Consider the following 14,871-nt stretch of genomic DNA (forward strand, 5'->3'; position numbering starts at 1 on the left):
CATCTATTTACTGATAATAACAGAACATGTTTTAATGACCAAACACCAGAACCGTTGACTGGATCAAGTATTACGAAGATGGAGGTTGAAAGTGCTATAACATCACTGAAAAATAGGAAAGCAACGGGACCAGACGAAATTCCCGCTGAATTGCTAAAAATGATTGACGAAAATAACATTGATCTCTTGACAAGTTTGATGAACCACATATACAATACAGGCTTTTACCCACAAGACTGGCTAAAATCAACGTTTATAGCGATTCCTAAAAAAAGTCACGCTAAACAGTGTAGCGACTACCGCCTAATCAGTTTAATGAGCCACTCCCTGAAAATATTTCTACGAATTATTCACAAAAGAATATATCAAAAATGCGAACAAGCTATGGGATCAAATCAATTTGGCTTTAAGGAAGGGATGGGGACGAGAGAAGCTCTACTTTGTGTCCAGGTCCTAATACAAAAATGCCGAGATGTTCACAAGGACATTTTCTTGTGCTTCATAGATTATGAGAAAGCGTTTGACACAGTGCAACACGATAAGTTAATGGAAATACTTGTGTCTATCGGAATTGATGATAAAGAAATCCGGTGCATTAGAAACTTATACTGGCAGCAAACTGCACAGATAAATGTCAATGGAAGTCTGACAGATGAGATATCAATATCGAGAGGAGTCAGACAAGGATGTATTTTATCTCCACTCCTATTTAATATATACTCAGAGAGAATTTTCCAAGAATCCACTACAAATATCCGGGAAGGAATACAAATAAACGGCACCTTTATAAACAACATTAGATATGCAGATGATACTACTATAATCGCTGATAGTATATCAGGACTCCAAAAATTAGTAACCCAACTCACCTTATGTAGCGAATCATATGGACTAAAAATTAATACTAACAAAACAAAGCTAATGATTGTTAGTAAGAAAAATCAACATAATGAAGCTAAATTAAAAATAAATAATGCATATGTCGAGAGAGTACATACCTTCAAATACCTGGGTGTACTTATTAATGACCAATGGGATTGCTCGAAGGAAATACGATGTCGGATAGAGATGGCAAGAGATGCATTTTTTAAATATAAGAAAATCCTTGTCAATCATGATATAAACATCGAAACAAAAGCAAGGTTTATAAAATGCTACATCTGGTCAGTTCTACTGTATGCCGTGGAGACGTGGACTATTAAAGCTGCTGATATACGACGATTGGAAGCCTTCGAAATGTGGGTCTACCGCAGAGTTTTAAAAATACCATGGACTGCGCACGTGACAAATGCCGAAGTATTGACAAGAATGAATCAAAGAAGAGAACTCATAGCTACAATCAAAAAACGAAAAACCTCATATCTGGGACACATCATGAGAAATGTAAAATATAGATTATTACAAAAAATCCTGAAAGCAACAGTTGAAGGTCGGCGTACCAGAGGCCGAAAAGAGATGACCTGGCTAAAGAACATAGAAGAATGGACAAAATATAATAATTCGGCAAACCTTCTAAATGCGGCAAGAAATAGAAACACTTTTGAGATAATTGTTAATAATTTATAAATATATAGTACTAAATAATATCAAATTTAATATGTATATAAATAAGTAAATGAAATGTACCTCGATATGTATTGTATTGTATGGTCGCTTACATTCGAAAATCGAATTAGCAAATAAAGAAGAAGAAAGGAAATGTGCAATAATGTGTATGGATACTTGATTTTTCACATAAAAGTAGCGAAAAACACAATAACATTTTCTTGGAATAAACTATTGTTTATACATACTTAACAAAACATTGTTATTAAAAACAAAAAAATAAAATCGCCCTCGCCATAATCATTCAGACGCCATAGTGGATTGTTTTTCATATAGTGGATATTTTTGGCAATATACTTTTTTTCTTCGACTATGTTTGTTTTGTTTATGAAACACCATTAACCCTATTAACTTTGTCTAACATTTGAACTTCCGTGGATACTAAATACAAGTTTTTAAAAGAAAAAAGTTTAACTGACCCATCTTAGACACACTTAAACGCCATCAATAACCTCAATTAGGGAACGTACCCCATCTTTGTGAAATTTGCGATTAGATGTGGAAAGGCATTAAATAGAGTATATTATTCGCATTCAGTGAAATTTGATTGATTAATCTGCAGATAAGAAAAAAAAAGAAGCAAACATAACCAGACATTGTCATTATCCTCCTATATGTATATGTACGTCTGGCAATTCATCTATCCATTTATGTGTAAGGGCAAATCCAATGGCCCATCATCATCCAATGGTCCGTCAAGCATCACTTGAACAACTAAGCCTTACCAGAGATAATCAAACACAAACACAAAATAAGATGTTATCCATTGAATGGACACATTTGGTCGAATTTCTATGTCTATTTATTTCTACATCAACAGATTTTTGCCCATACTTCCTCCAACCTTCAAATGTGTATAGTTCAAAATCTAAAATAAACAACAACAGCAACATCAAAACAAAAATGAGAACAGCAAAACCATCAATCACTAATCCATTCATTGACACTCTGCCTCTATGGATAGATGGATGGAATTGTTGGTTGTTAGTTCGATGCCTAGTCAAATGGGTGGATGGCGAAAGTGAAGAAAAAAATCATCATCGAAAGTGGCAGTTAAAATTGTGTATTTTTCTCTTTAACAAAGCCAATGGCTAGAGTTTTTTTTCGCAAAAAACATTAGGATTACAATTTTACAATACCGAAACGAATCAATTTCACCCTTTGCCAACTGTTTAGCACATAACTGTTAATGAAGATAACAATTCCCAATGGACATATGTTAAAGGATGAAAGGAATTTAAACATGTTTCTGATGTCCATTCATTTGGCATTGGTAAATGATTTTTCCAACATAATTGTTCATGTTGTTAAAATTTCCTATTACTAATGGATGCGAAATTGATAGAAATCTGGGTTGTATTACTACGAAAAGTTCTTTTCTTTCTTCTTTTGACACAATCCCCAAAAAGTATTTTAGGAAATGTTGACTCAGTATGGAATAAATTTTAATTAAGAGTCTAAAAGTTTAACAAATAATTTCTGCTTATAATATCTAATTTCGTAACGTGATTTTCTTAACAAAGTATATTACTTAGATATCTACTTTTTTCTAGGACTTACAGTGAAATTTTGTGTAGAATATTTCTTCTTTTAACACCTTTCGTCTAAAACTGAATTCAATGTTACTTTCATGCATCAACTCGAAAAAAGAACAAAACAAATTTATTCAAAAACAAGTAAGATAAGTCTATAGTCGGACGGAGCCGACCATGGGATACCCTATACCACTATCCCTGGACAATCGCTCTCCACGGAACTTCTTTCCAATGATTGTGAAAATTTAATTATCAAATATCAGAGATGTAATGTATAATACTTATGACCAAAACCAAAAAGTTATCTAGCATGACAAAGACATTTTTGTAGCAGGAAAGGAACATTTAGTTCACACAATCTAAAATGTAATGAAACCCACTTATGTAGTACTACTACTTCCGTTGTTTAACCGCTACGTTATTGAAATTTTTACCAATTTCACACAAAAGTTTCAGTCCATTTAACCCGCTAAGTATTATCTGATCTTCACGTAGGTTGGTACGCTACTTCTTCATCATAAACTCAAATTTTGTTTAAAATTTTGCGGGTTATTATTTTGACCTACAGAGCCGCTACAAAATTGGTTAAAATTTTGTTTTTGGTCCATTTCATTCCCTGAACATTTCACGATCATCAGCAAAAACTAATCATTTCTATTCTGGCCCGAACCCAATCCCCTTAAAAAATTCGTTACAATCGGTCCATAATTGCGGCCTTTAGCTTGTTTACAATTTTTAATGGACGGACACACATCGCTAAATCGCTTTATCTAGTCGAGATATGAATTTTGGCATACCAAATAAGGGGTCTAGGACGAATATTTCGTGGTGTAACATAAACTTTTGGAGAGGCAATATGTAGCATGGGATAAAAATGTGGTTCTCTACACAGAACCCATTTTATATTAGGCTGTAGGCACGTTATCTAGCAAACACTTTATTGCAATTTACATCAGAGGAAAGGTCAGTAGTTTTGTCCATATGTACGAGTTTTGTGGGACAAAACTTAATAAACTCAGATAAATTACAACATTAACCCTAAAACGTGATTTTAATCTTGGCAGATTCCTGGCGTTTATGTACAATTGAGGGTTTTGCTGTATTTGGGGACCTATAGTAAAATTTTATGACAAATAATGTTGTAGAATATTTTGATCTGATACGATCACATTTTAAAGGAGTTGTTAAACGTTTTTGAAAAAAAGGGACCAAAAAGACACGTTTAGTGACTCGCATGAGGGTTAATTTTTTTCATAAAAAGATACCCCGAATTATTGTCAGTAATATTGCCAAATACACTTTATACCTAAAAAGAAAGAATTCCATGAAATCTGATGTTTAATACAGTCGAAATCGCTTATAACGTCGTCGTTTCGCTTATAGCGACGAAATCCAAAAGTCCCGAATTTCTGCCTTTTATATTCCACACAAATAAATATCGCTTATAAAGTCATCGCTTATAACGTCATATCGGTTGTAACGTCGAGTTTTTGTGAAATATTTGAATTTTGCTATCGGTTATAACGTCAAATTATACGAAGAAGGAAATTTTCTTTCAATAATTTGTTGTATGTATATTTTTTCAAACTCCATCAAACAACGAAATACCAAGCTTATGCAAACATGTTCGAAGATGGCGGTCCCAAGTCAATTAATTTTTGCCACCCAATGTCACATCTGTTTTACAACCCATGGACCAAGGTGGAGTAAAATCATTAAAATCGCATCGCTGGATCGGCAAATATCCATTATCCTGGCAAGAATAGAAAAGGATCAAAATACCAACACGTAGAAGATATTGATTAATTAGTTGTCACCGATGACAAAGTTTTCACATCTACATACAGTGACGAAATAATGTTGGAAGTTTTAGATGGATGCAATTCTAGAGAAGATATTGCGGATACTACAGAGACAGCATTTCAAATACCGTCAGTGTCAGAGGCGTGTCTAGCTGTAGAAACTCTTTTTTACTCAGAAGATGTTACAAACAAAAATGTTTTTGAAAACTCTTTAAAAAATTAGGAGTGCGATTCTCTTTCCCATTTTTTGAGTTACCGACAAAAATCGGTAACTTTAAAACGCAAAATTATGAATGAAAAATTCAAATAAAAGTTGACCAGACTGTTGCTGTCGGTAGAACTTTACGACTACTTTTTATTGGTCACTAACTTACCGAATAATATCGTAAATTACCGAAATTATAAGCATTTTAATTTTACTGATTTTTACAAATTTAAACAACAGACTATTAGAAATAGAACCATATCATATTTTAAGGTGATATATCTGCTGAATAATGAATTTAATATCATTATTATACCCTATACCACAATGTGGAAAAGGGTATAATAAGTTTGTTTTCCCAAAAATTCATGTAACGCCGCGAAATATTCGTCGTAGACCCCTCATGTGGTATACCAAACTTCATATCTCGACGAGATAAAGCGATTTAGCGATGTGTGTCCGTCCGTCCGTCCGTCTGTCCGTCCATTAAAAATTGTAATCAAGCTAGAGGCCGCAATTATGGACCGATTGTCACGAAATTTAGTATGGAGGTCGGGTTTGGACCAGAATAGAACTGATTAGTTTTTGGCGATGATCGTGAAATGTTAAAGGGATGAAATGGACCAAAAACAAAATTTTTGCTCGATTTTGAAGCCGCTCTGTAGGTCGCAATAATATTCCGATCGGCGCGAAATTTTAAACGTAGTTTTGGTTTGAGATGAAGAAGTAGCGTGCAAGTCAACGGTATGATCGGATAATATTTAGCGGGTTAAATTGATCAAAACTTTTGTGTGAAAATTGGTAAAATTTCTAATGCACATCTTATAACTTTATCCCAAGAAGACGCGTTTCGCCCAAATATGTTTCATATGTTATCTTAATAAAATTGATTATAACATAGTTTAATGTTACATTTTCACATGAGAACAAAATTCTTGCACTTATAGTATTGCATTAGTTACTGTTTTACATTTATTGCTTTAGAACAAATATATGTATGTAGATTATTATTTCAACATGTTATTGTTTTCTTTATTACTTAATAAATGTATACATTTAAATAAAAGTTATCATTTATCAAAAGCTAGCCCGGAAAGCTAGTGCACAGGGATAGTGGTATAGGGTATCACATGGTCGGCCCCGTCCGACTATAGTCTGTTCTTACTTGTTTTTTATTATTTTGTTTCTAGTCATTCATACTTATGTATATAAAATGAAAAAGCATAAAATTTAATTGATTTTATTTATTTACTTAATAAAACAACGTATTTAAACCCAAAAATCACTATACATAATATAATTTTACCTCTTTTATAAATATCGTTTATAACGACTATCGCTTATAGCGTCCGATTTTGGCCAGTCCCTTGACCGACGTTATAAGCGATTTCAACTGTATATTTGAAGATATCCACTTTAACTACACCCATTGTCATTGTCAGTGGCAACACTGATGCCTTTGATGTGATAGTGTTTAATTTTAATGCTAGGAGCGCCGCTTAACTGTCGACAAAAATTTCTACTGGTCTTGATGTGTTATGCTGTAGAAGTATATAATAATCTTCCCTTATGGTCGCTATCTCCGCCTAAAAACACTGCAGTCCTCAGATAGCTTTGTAAATATATATAGCTATGTTTGCATCTTCCGAGAAGATTCCCGAGCTGACTTTACAAAGTTTCCATTGGTATGGGACCAAAGGTGAGTTTTCACGATATTGCTCTAACGGCACATTTATTGTCCAATCAATGAGAAATTTTTACCAGTCCATTAAAATCCAGCCGATTTTTAAAAATTTTGTGGCATTACTTTTAGCCACAGAAATGAGCTGGTAAGTATCTAATCGATTGGACATTAATTACGGCCTTTAAAGCAATTTCCTGAAAGTTTGCCGTTGTCACTTTCTAATTAGTATAGAATCTTTGAGGCCCCAGTGGCATGTGGTAACATATTCGAATTGTGCTCAAACTTTGACAATCTTAAAATCTAACAAAGCCTAAAAAAGTCGACATATATTTTTCCCTTTGAGTTAAAACCATCCTAGTGTATATTGCACTACATACTATGGGTCCTTAGAGTGTATATTCAATTCTAGTGTTCCTAGGCCTTAACGCTTTATAATTTTTTCATTTGACAGTTTTTTCCTCTATAAAATATTTCATTACACATAATCAAAGAACAAGAATTAAGCCCCTGGTAAAGCATTAAAATAATCATTAATCCTGCCCTACAAGGACTATCCTCATAATTACTTCGTTTTATACAAAACGATTTTTAAGCAAAATCCTCAAAAACTTTTCTTACAATATTCTGCCCAAAAGCCAAAAACTAACCGTCACTGCTGTAAAACTAATAATTAACATTTTAAGTAAAATTCCGCCTTTATTACTTTTGACTTAAATAAATGAGAAAATGAAATTAACATATTACTGTAGATAGTTTTGCATGCATTTCCTCATTGTGATTTTCACAATTTTCATCAGATCACAATTCAATATTTGAAAGTTGAACTTTTCCATTATGTTGTGCGTTGCACACTACTTCGCAGCGTAAACGGAAAATATCGCCATGTCGAATATCTGGGCCAAAGTGTAGTTCGTCTTATTCTTTCAACGCTTTCTTTCCATAAAAATCCAACGTTGGCAAATTGTTCGATGTTTACATAAAAATTTGTTGATAAATGTTAACAATACAATCGTATAAATCTTAAATTTTAATAAACGAGCTCACAACAACTGCTCGTAGTCGATGATGCAAAAAAAACAGATAGAAGCAATAAGAAACAAAAAAGAAAACGTTTTGCGCTTTTCCTCAATTTACTGCGAAAGCGAATAACAGCGCGCGGGCACACACTCACAGCAAATAAGGAAATGCGTTCATAAATCATGCATAGAGTCATGCATAAGAGATTTACTTTGCTGGCCTGTTTGCTGCCTTCTGCCTGCCTGCCTGACTGCCGCTCACTCACTCATTGTTGTTACTGTTGTTGTTTGTAGCCTGTAATAAAAATAAAAGAAAAGATTGAAATAGGAAAAGCGAACGAAAATGTAAAAAAAAACATCCAAACAGCATCAACAAAACAACAAACAAGAACAAAATCTAGAAATCTTGATTTATGGTTTTTATTGATTTATAAGAATAAATTCTAACCAGTCACAATAAATACAACAACCGATTCACTGCAAAGAAGCAACCGGGCGACAAACCATTGGCAATATTACCTATAACGAATCATGGCACAAACAGACAAACTATTGACTATAAAATTAAATCTATGGAGAAAACCTTTACCTTTCTTGTCCATTCCATAGTGAGAATGCATATACTACATACATATGTACATTTATACGTTTCTTCGATAGACATTAAAAATGAAACCCACAAAAAACTAACTGTATAGAAAATAATGTATATTTGTACCTACATACATATGTCTATAGAAAAATATTATAAGCAACAGGAAAGGTAACCTTTCTCATCTAGTGAAAATGTGTATTGTTGAATAACCAAAAATTATGAACAGGCATAAGGGACTTACATGCACTATAAATATCTTTATCATTGTATTGCATTGTAAGATTTCGAAAAAAAGAAAACTACTAAAAGAATAAATAGGAATGACTCTAGGTGGCTATGTGGGTGGTCCGGCCCTTCGGCAATATTATTATCTTAAGTACGTATAGTATATATACATACATATGTATGTAAATTCGGGTTATAAATTTTCGAAAATTTTTCTCAAAAATGATTTCATGTAGCACGGATGAATTAATTTTTACCTATTAATCACTAAAAAAAAACGTTTATTCCACTGAAATATAAAACAAGTAGGAAAAGCGTTAAGTTCGGTCGGACCGAACTTTTTATACCCTCCACCACAAATACAGAAAATACAAAGTTACAACCAATTCGGTGGTAAAATGGGACCAATATCTTAAAAATTGCTTAAAACGACCACGCGTCATTTTGTATGGGGGCTATACGAAAGCGTGGACATATGTACATAGCCCGCTTTCAATACCAAAAGTCCTACGTACAAATAATAGATTTTCCTAAAATTTCATCCACCTACGTCAATCCGTTCGGACGCTAGAGTGATTTCCACAGACGAACAGACGGACGGACATGGCTATATCGATGTAGAATTGCACGCTGATCAAGAATATATATAGTTTGTGGGGTCTACAATGATTATTTCGAGTAGTTACAAACTTAATATACCTCCATCCTATGGTGGAGGGTATAAAAGTTAAGGCATAAGTTGATTTAAATTTTTTTTTTTTTTTTGAAAAAAATTTATAAAATGAAAAAAAAAATTAAATTAGTGAGAAACAAATGTCAAATGTCTCTAAAGTTTATTTTCAATTATATATCTGCTTACAGTGACTTCAAAAAATTGGCCATAATTGTGATAAATTCAAATTTTAAAATCATTTTGTGCGTTAGGTGTTTTCACCGAATCACCTTATAATTAAAAATTTATGTTATCTCATGTAGGAACTCATCCCGCTATGGTACAGGGATATGAGGTTGTAAAAAAGTTATAACTCTAATGTACATACATACAATGGAGTTATTTCTCTAATGTCAACTTAATTCCGAAAAGTACCACGGGATGTCTTTACCAAAACTATGAAGACACGGCCGACCAGAGGCAATTATAATCTCCCCATCACTGACAGGCAATATGAAAATGACCGGGCAAGGACAAGAAAGAGTGTATTAAAGGTTGGTCTGAGTTCGCGGTGTCTAAGACCCGTCGCGGACTACAGAGTAGGAACTCCAGAAGATCGGGCTATAGCCCAACCATATGACGAAACTTGAGGAAATGTACCCTTACATGCCTGGGGGAGTCAATTCGATCAAACTACTCTTGTAAAAAGATTTTGCACTTCACATTATGTATAATCAATCACATTTGTTGTGATTAAAGACTGCGATCCGAAAAAACAATACACACCAAACCTGTTGGTGGAGTTCTTTGCCAGAGCAATGGGGACATCCTTGAGGTCTAAGGTAATTGGGAAAATAACAACTGTCGGAGGTGAATACTCATTAGCCCGAAAAAGTAATTCCATTGTAATCTGGTTGTAAAACATTACGCCCAAAGAGATCAATGGCGGAATAATTTGTTGGGTCATTTTTATACCCTACACCACTATGTGGTAAGGGGTATTATGTCTTTGTGCATTTGTATGTAACGTGCAAAAGGAAGCGAGATAGACATATAGTTCCTTTGAGGGATATACATAGAATCACTTTCTGAGTCGATTTATGCATGTCCGTCCGTCTGTCTGTCCATGTATTTTTGTTCGCAGCCTAGAGGTCGCATTTTTTGTCCGATTCAGCTGAAAATTGGGGACTACAATTTTTTTGCAATAGGAAGAACGCTATTGCTTTTGGTGAAAATCAGTTCAGATTTGGATATAGCTCTCATATATATTTTCGCCCGATTTGGGGTGTTTGATGCACCAAACACGCTATATACGTCCAGTTTGATAAAATTTTGCTTGTGTGACTGAATTCAGTCTACAAATAAGTGTGCCAAATTATATCGAAATCGGTTCAGATTTGGATATAGCTCCCATATATGTTTTCGGCCGATTTCACATATCTTTTGTACCACATACGCTATATATGTCCGATTTCGATGAAATTTGGAATGTGTGACTGAATTCGGTCTAGAAATAAATGTGCCAACTTATATCGAAATCGGTTCTGATTTGGATATAGCTCCCATATATATTTTCGCCCGATTTCACCTATTCGCTGCACCAAACACGCTATATACAGTTGCGTTCAAAATAATAGGAGCGCCCATACAAAAAAAGAAATATGTCAAAAAAAAAGGTTATACTTACCCATTTTGGTTTATTTTAAATTTGTTTAACATTGTTGACATCCCAACAGTTTATTCATCAGCAGAAATCTGACAATCTGCTTTAAATTATTTACTGTTTACACCAACATTATAAATCGTGTTTAAAGTTTTTGTTCAAAAAAATAGGAGTGGGGAAGAAAAAGGACGATAAAAATAGTTTTAGTTGAGTTTAGGATCAAAATTGTCAATATTTTAGTTAACAGTAGTAAATCCAGTAGATTTTATGAGATTTGATTGTTGTTTGAAAAAAAAGTCCTTTGGAGGTAGCCAAAAACATGCGATTGTCCTTGCAGAAATTTTTTCCATAAATTGAGCACTTATTGGGCAACTCAATGGATTTTGTAGACAAAAGCTTTAACGATTAGATTTATTTGATGCTATGGATGTTATCTCTAACAATATATAATGATTGGTATCCCATAAATTTGGGTATTTTGATCCTTGATCCAATTTTAATACTGTTTGCATTAGCCCTTAAGGTAAGGATCGGCCAAAAAAAGCGTATCTATAAGGAATTTATTCCCCAACCAAATAATATTTGGAAGTCCTTAGGGTGCTAAGCTTGTGTATGCAATCAATTTCGCTTCCATTCAAAAAATGTTTAAAACGTGAACGGTTGAAATTTACTTTGAACCATTTAGTGATAGGCAGGCTGGGATTACACTATGGTTGGTTTACGCCGTAATATATTTTTCAATATAAACTTACGTTTTTCACTCAAAAATACTTAATTTAGGTTAGTTTCATTAGAAAACTGTTTATTATACGATGCAAAACCTAATAAAAATAATCACTTAATCGAGAAATTAATGCCTTACCCAGCAAAAATACTCATTACAAATTGGCCTACTTTCTCATTATTTTAACATGGGCATGTCATAGGGAGTAAGTACTTATTTTTTGGTCACTAAAAAGTAGATAAATAAGTAGTTATTCCCTGGTTACTTCAAGTCGTAACTACTTATTTAAGTACTTATTTATTTACTTTTAAGTGCCAAAAAATAAGTACTTACTCCCTATGACATGCCCGTGTTAAAATAATGAGAAAGTAGGCCAATTTGTAATGAGTATTTTTGCTGGGTATAGATACGCTTTTTTAATCGATCCTTACGTAAAGAGTTAATGGAAACCGGCTTCAACTTGGCTCAAGGATCAAAATACACGAATTTTCGGGATACCGATCATTATATATTGTTCGAGATAACAGCCAGAGCATCAAAAACCTCTATTCACTAAAGTTCTGTCTACAAAATCGATTGAGTTACATAATAAGTGCTCAATTTATGGAAAAAATCGCTGCAAGGACAATCACCTGTTTTTAGGCTACCTCCAAACGAACTTTTGTTTTCAAACAGCCATCAAATCTCATAAAATCTTTAATTCAACTAAAAATATTTTTATTGTCCTTTTTCTTCCGTACTCCTATTTTTTTGAACAACGAATTTGAAGGCGATTTATAATGTTGGTGTAAACAGTAAATAATTTAAATCAGATTACCACATTTCTGCTGATGAATTAACTGTTGGGATGTCAGCAATGTTAAATAAATTCAAAATAAACCAAAATGGGTAGGTTTAACCATGTTTATTCGACCATTCCCTTGGTGTGAATGAGCACTCCTATTATTTTGAACACAGCTGTACGTCCGATTTTGATGAAATTTGGAATGTTTGACTGAATTCGGTCTAGAAATAAGTGTCCCAAATAATATCGAATTCGGTTCAGATTTGGATATAGCTTCCATATATATTTTCGGCCGATTTCACGTATTTTCTGTACCAAACACGCTATATAGTTCCGATTTCGATGAAATTAGGAATGTATGACTGAATTCGGTCTGGAAATAAATGTGCCAAATTATATCGAAATCTGTTAAGATCTGGATATAGCTCCGATTTATATTTTACATATTCACAGTGGTGTAGGGTATCATATAGTCGGCACCGCCCGACTTTGATCCCTTCCTTACTGGTTTTCATTTGGTTAAGCACATCCAGCGAGGCCACATACAGGCCGTTCAAGTAGAACATTTACGACGGTTTTTACTTTTTATATGTTTTGTACAGCAAAATGTTTGTAGCGAAAGAAGTAGTTGAATCATCAGTGCAAATGATTCTGGACTACATCTTTTTACGTGAAAGAAGACATGATTTTTACAAGGGCATGGTGCAGAGAGGATACAGTCTATTTTGCATCTCGATCACTCTTTTTGCATTATTTCTTTAAAGTGAATAAATATACATTCCACGGAAGGTTTTTGAATTGATTTTTCATTCGTTTAAAGATTGATTCTCTAGAAAACATTTTGCAGATATTAAAGAAGTTGACATCTATTAATTGTTGATTAATGCATACTGTTCAATGATTTAAAAAATATCAGGGTCATTTGGAAATATTATTAAAAAGCTTTGGTATCTTTTAATGTATGTACATATATTTATGACCTGTTTCTCTAAGATGATTTGAATTCAAATTCTTGCGTATTACATCGAAACTTATTTTATTTTTGTTTGATCGGAAACAGAAATTATTAAATAACAAGTGAGCCAAGGCTATAGTCGGGTCGGGGCCGACTATGTGATACCCTACACCACGTCCCCTGTGCATAAGCTTTTGACTGATAAAATTCAAAATATTAAAATTGGGATAGCTTAGCGCCTTTGCTCTGAATGTCTTCATTAATACAGGTCAGTTTTATTGGAGAAGTGTTGCGACCACTACACGCAGAGAAAACAAAATATGATTGATCCAACAATATTCGAGAAGCAAAATATGTATTGTAAAAATATTGTTAGATTCGGCAAGTGGTATTGTGAGTCCAACAATGTTTTTGTTAATTACAACAATTGTTTTCGTCATATCCAACAATAGTTGTTGTCATATCCGACAATAGTTTTTGCCTGCTGGATAATATTTTGTTTGTTATTTTTTTGTATATGTACACCATGAGATTCTTTTTTTATACCCTCCACCATAGGATGGGGGTATATTAAGTTTGTCACTACGTTTGTAACTACTCGAAATAATCATTGTAGACCCCACAAAGTATATATATTCTTGATCAGCGTGCAATTCTACATCGATATAGCCATGTCCGTCCGTCTGTCCGTCTGTCCGTCTGTCCGTCTGTGGAAATCACTCTAGCGTCCGAACGGATTGACGTAGGTTGATGAAATTTTGGGAAAATATGTTATATTTACGTAGGACTTTTGGTATTGAAAGCGGGCTATGTAGGTCCACGCTTTCGTATAGCCCCCATACAAAATGACGCGTGACGCGTCGTCGTTTTAAGGAATTTTTAAGATATTTGGCCCATTTTACCACCGAATTGATTGTAATTTGGTACTTTGTGTCTCCAGAGGCCAAAAAATATTCCTACCAAAGTTGGGTTATATAGGTCCACGTTTTGGTATAGCCCCCATATAAGGTCCCATATAAAGTACGCGTCATTTTAATATATTTTGAATGTATTAGACCCATTTGACCACAGAATTGGTTGTAATTTGGTATTTTGTGTCTTCAGAGGCCAGAAAACATTCCTACCAAAGTTGGGTTATATAGGTCCACGTTTTGGATTAGTCCCCACATAAGACCCCTTATAAAGTACGCGTCATTTTAATATATTTTGAATGTATTAGACCCATTTGACCAAAGAATCGGTTGTAACTTTGTATTTTGTGTTTCCAGAGGCTAAGAAACATTTCTACCATAAAATGTTTATCTGGGTCCACGTGTTGATATAGCCCCCATAATACAATATCTCCCGATTTTCGATATTTTGAACGTTTTAGCCTCATTATCACACCGATATGGCTGAAATTTGGTATTTAGTCTTCTTTAGGCGT

General features: G+C 33.8%; 1 long non-coding RNA gene across 1 annotated transcript in view; it reads right to left on the reverse strand.

The window, feature by feature from the left end:
• Nucleotides 1-7,501: 7,501 nt before the first annotated feature.
• The window catches only part of LOC141401871 (uncharacterized), a 58,879-nt gene continuing 51,509 nt past the window's right edge, over nt 7,502-14,871 (reverse strand). Inside the window, exon 2 of the long non-coding RNA XR_012412466.1 lies at nt 7,502-8,142. This is a non-coding gene — a long non-coding RNA (uncharacterized lncRNA). The remainder of the gene's footprint in view (nt 8,143-14,871) is intronic.

The sequence above is a fragment of the Musca autumnalis genome, unplaced genomic scaffold, assembly GCF_047663935.1.
Source record: "Musca autumnalis isolate F117 unplaced genomic scaffold, ASM4766393v1 scaffold_4, whole genome shotgun sequence".
Taxonomy (NCBI): domain Eukaryota; kingdom Metazoa; phylum Arthropoda; class Insecta; order Diptera; family Muscidae; genus Musca; species Musca autumnalis.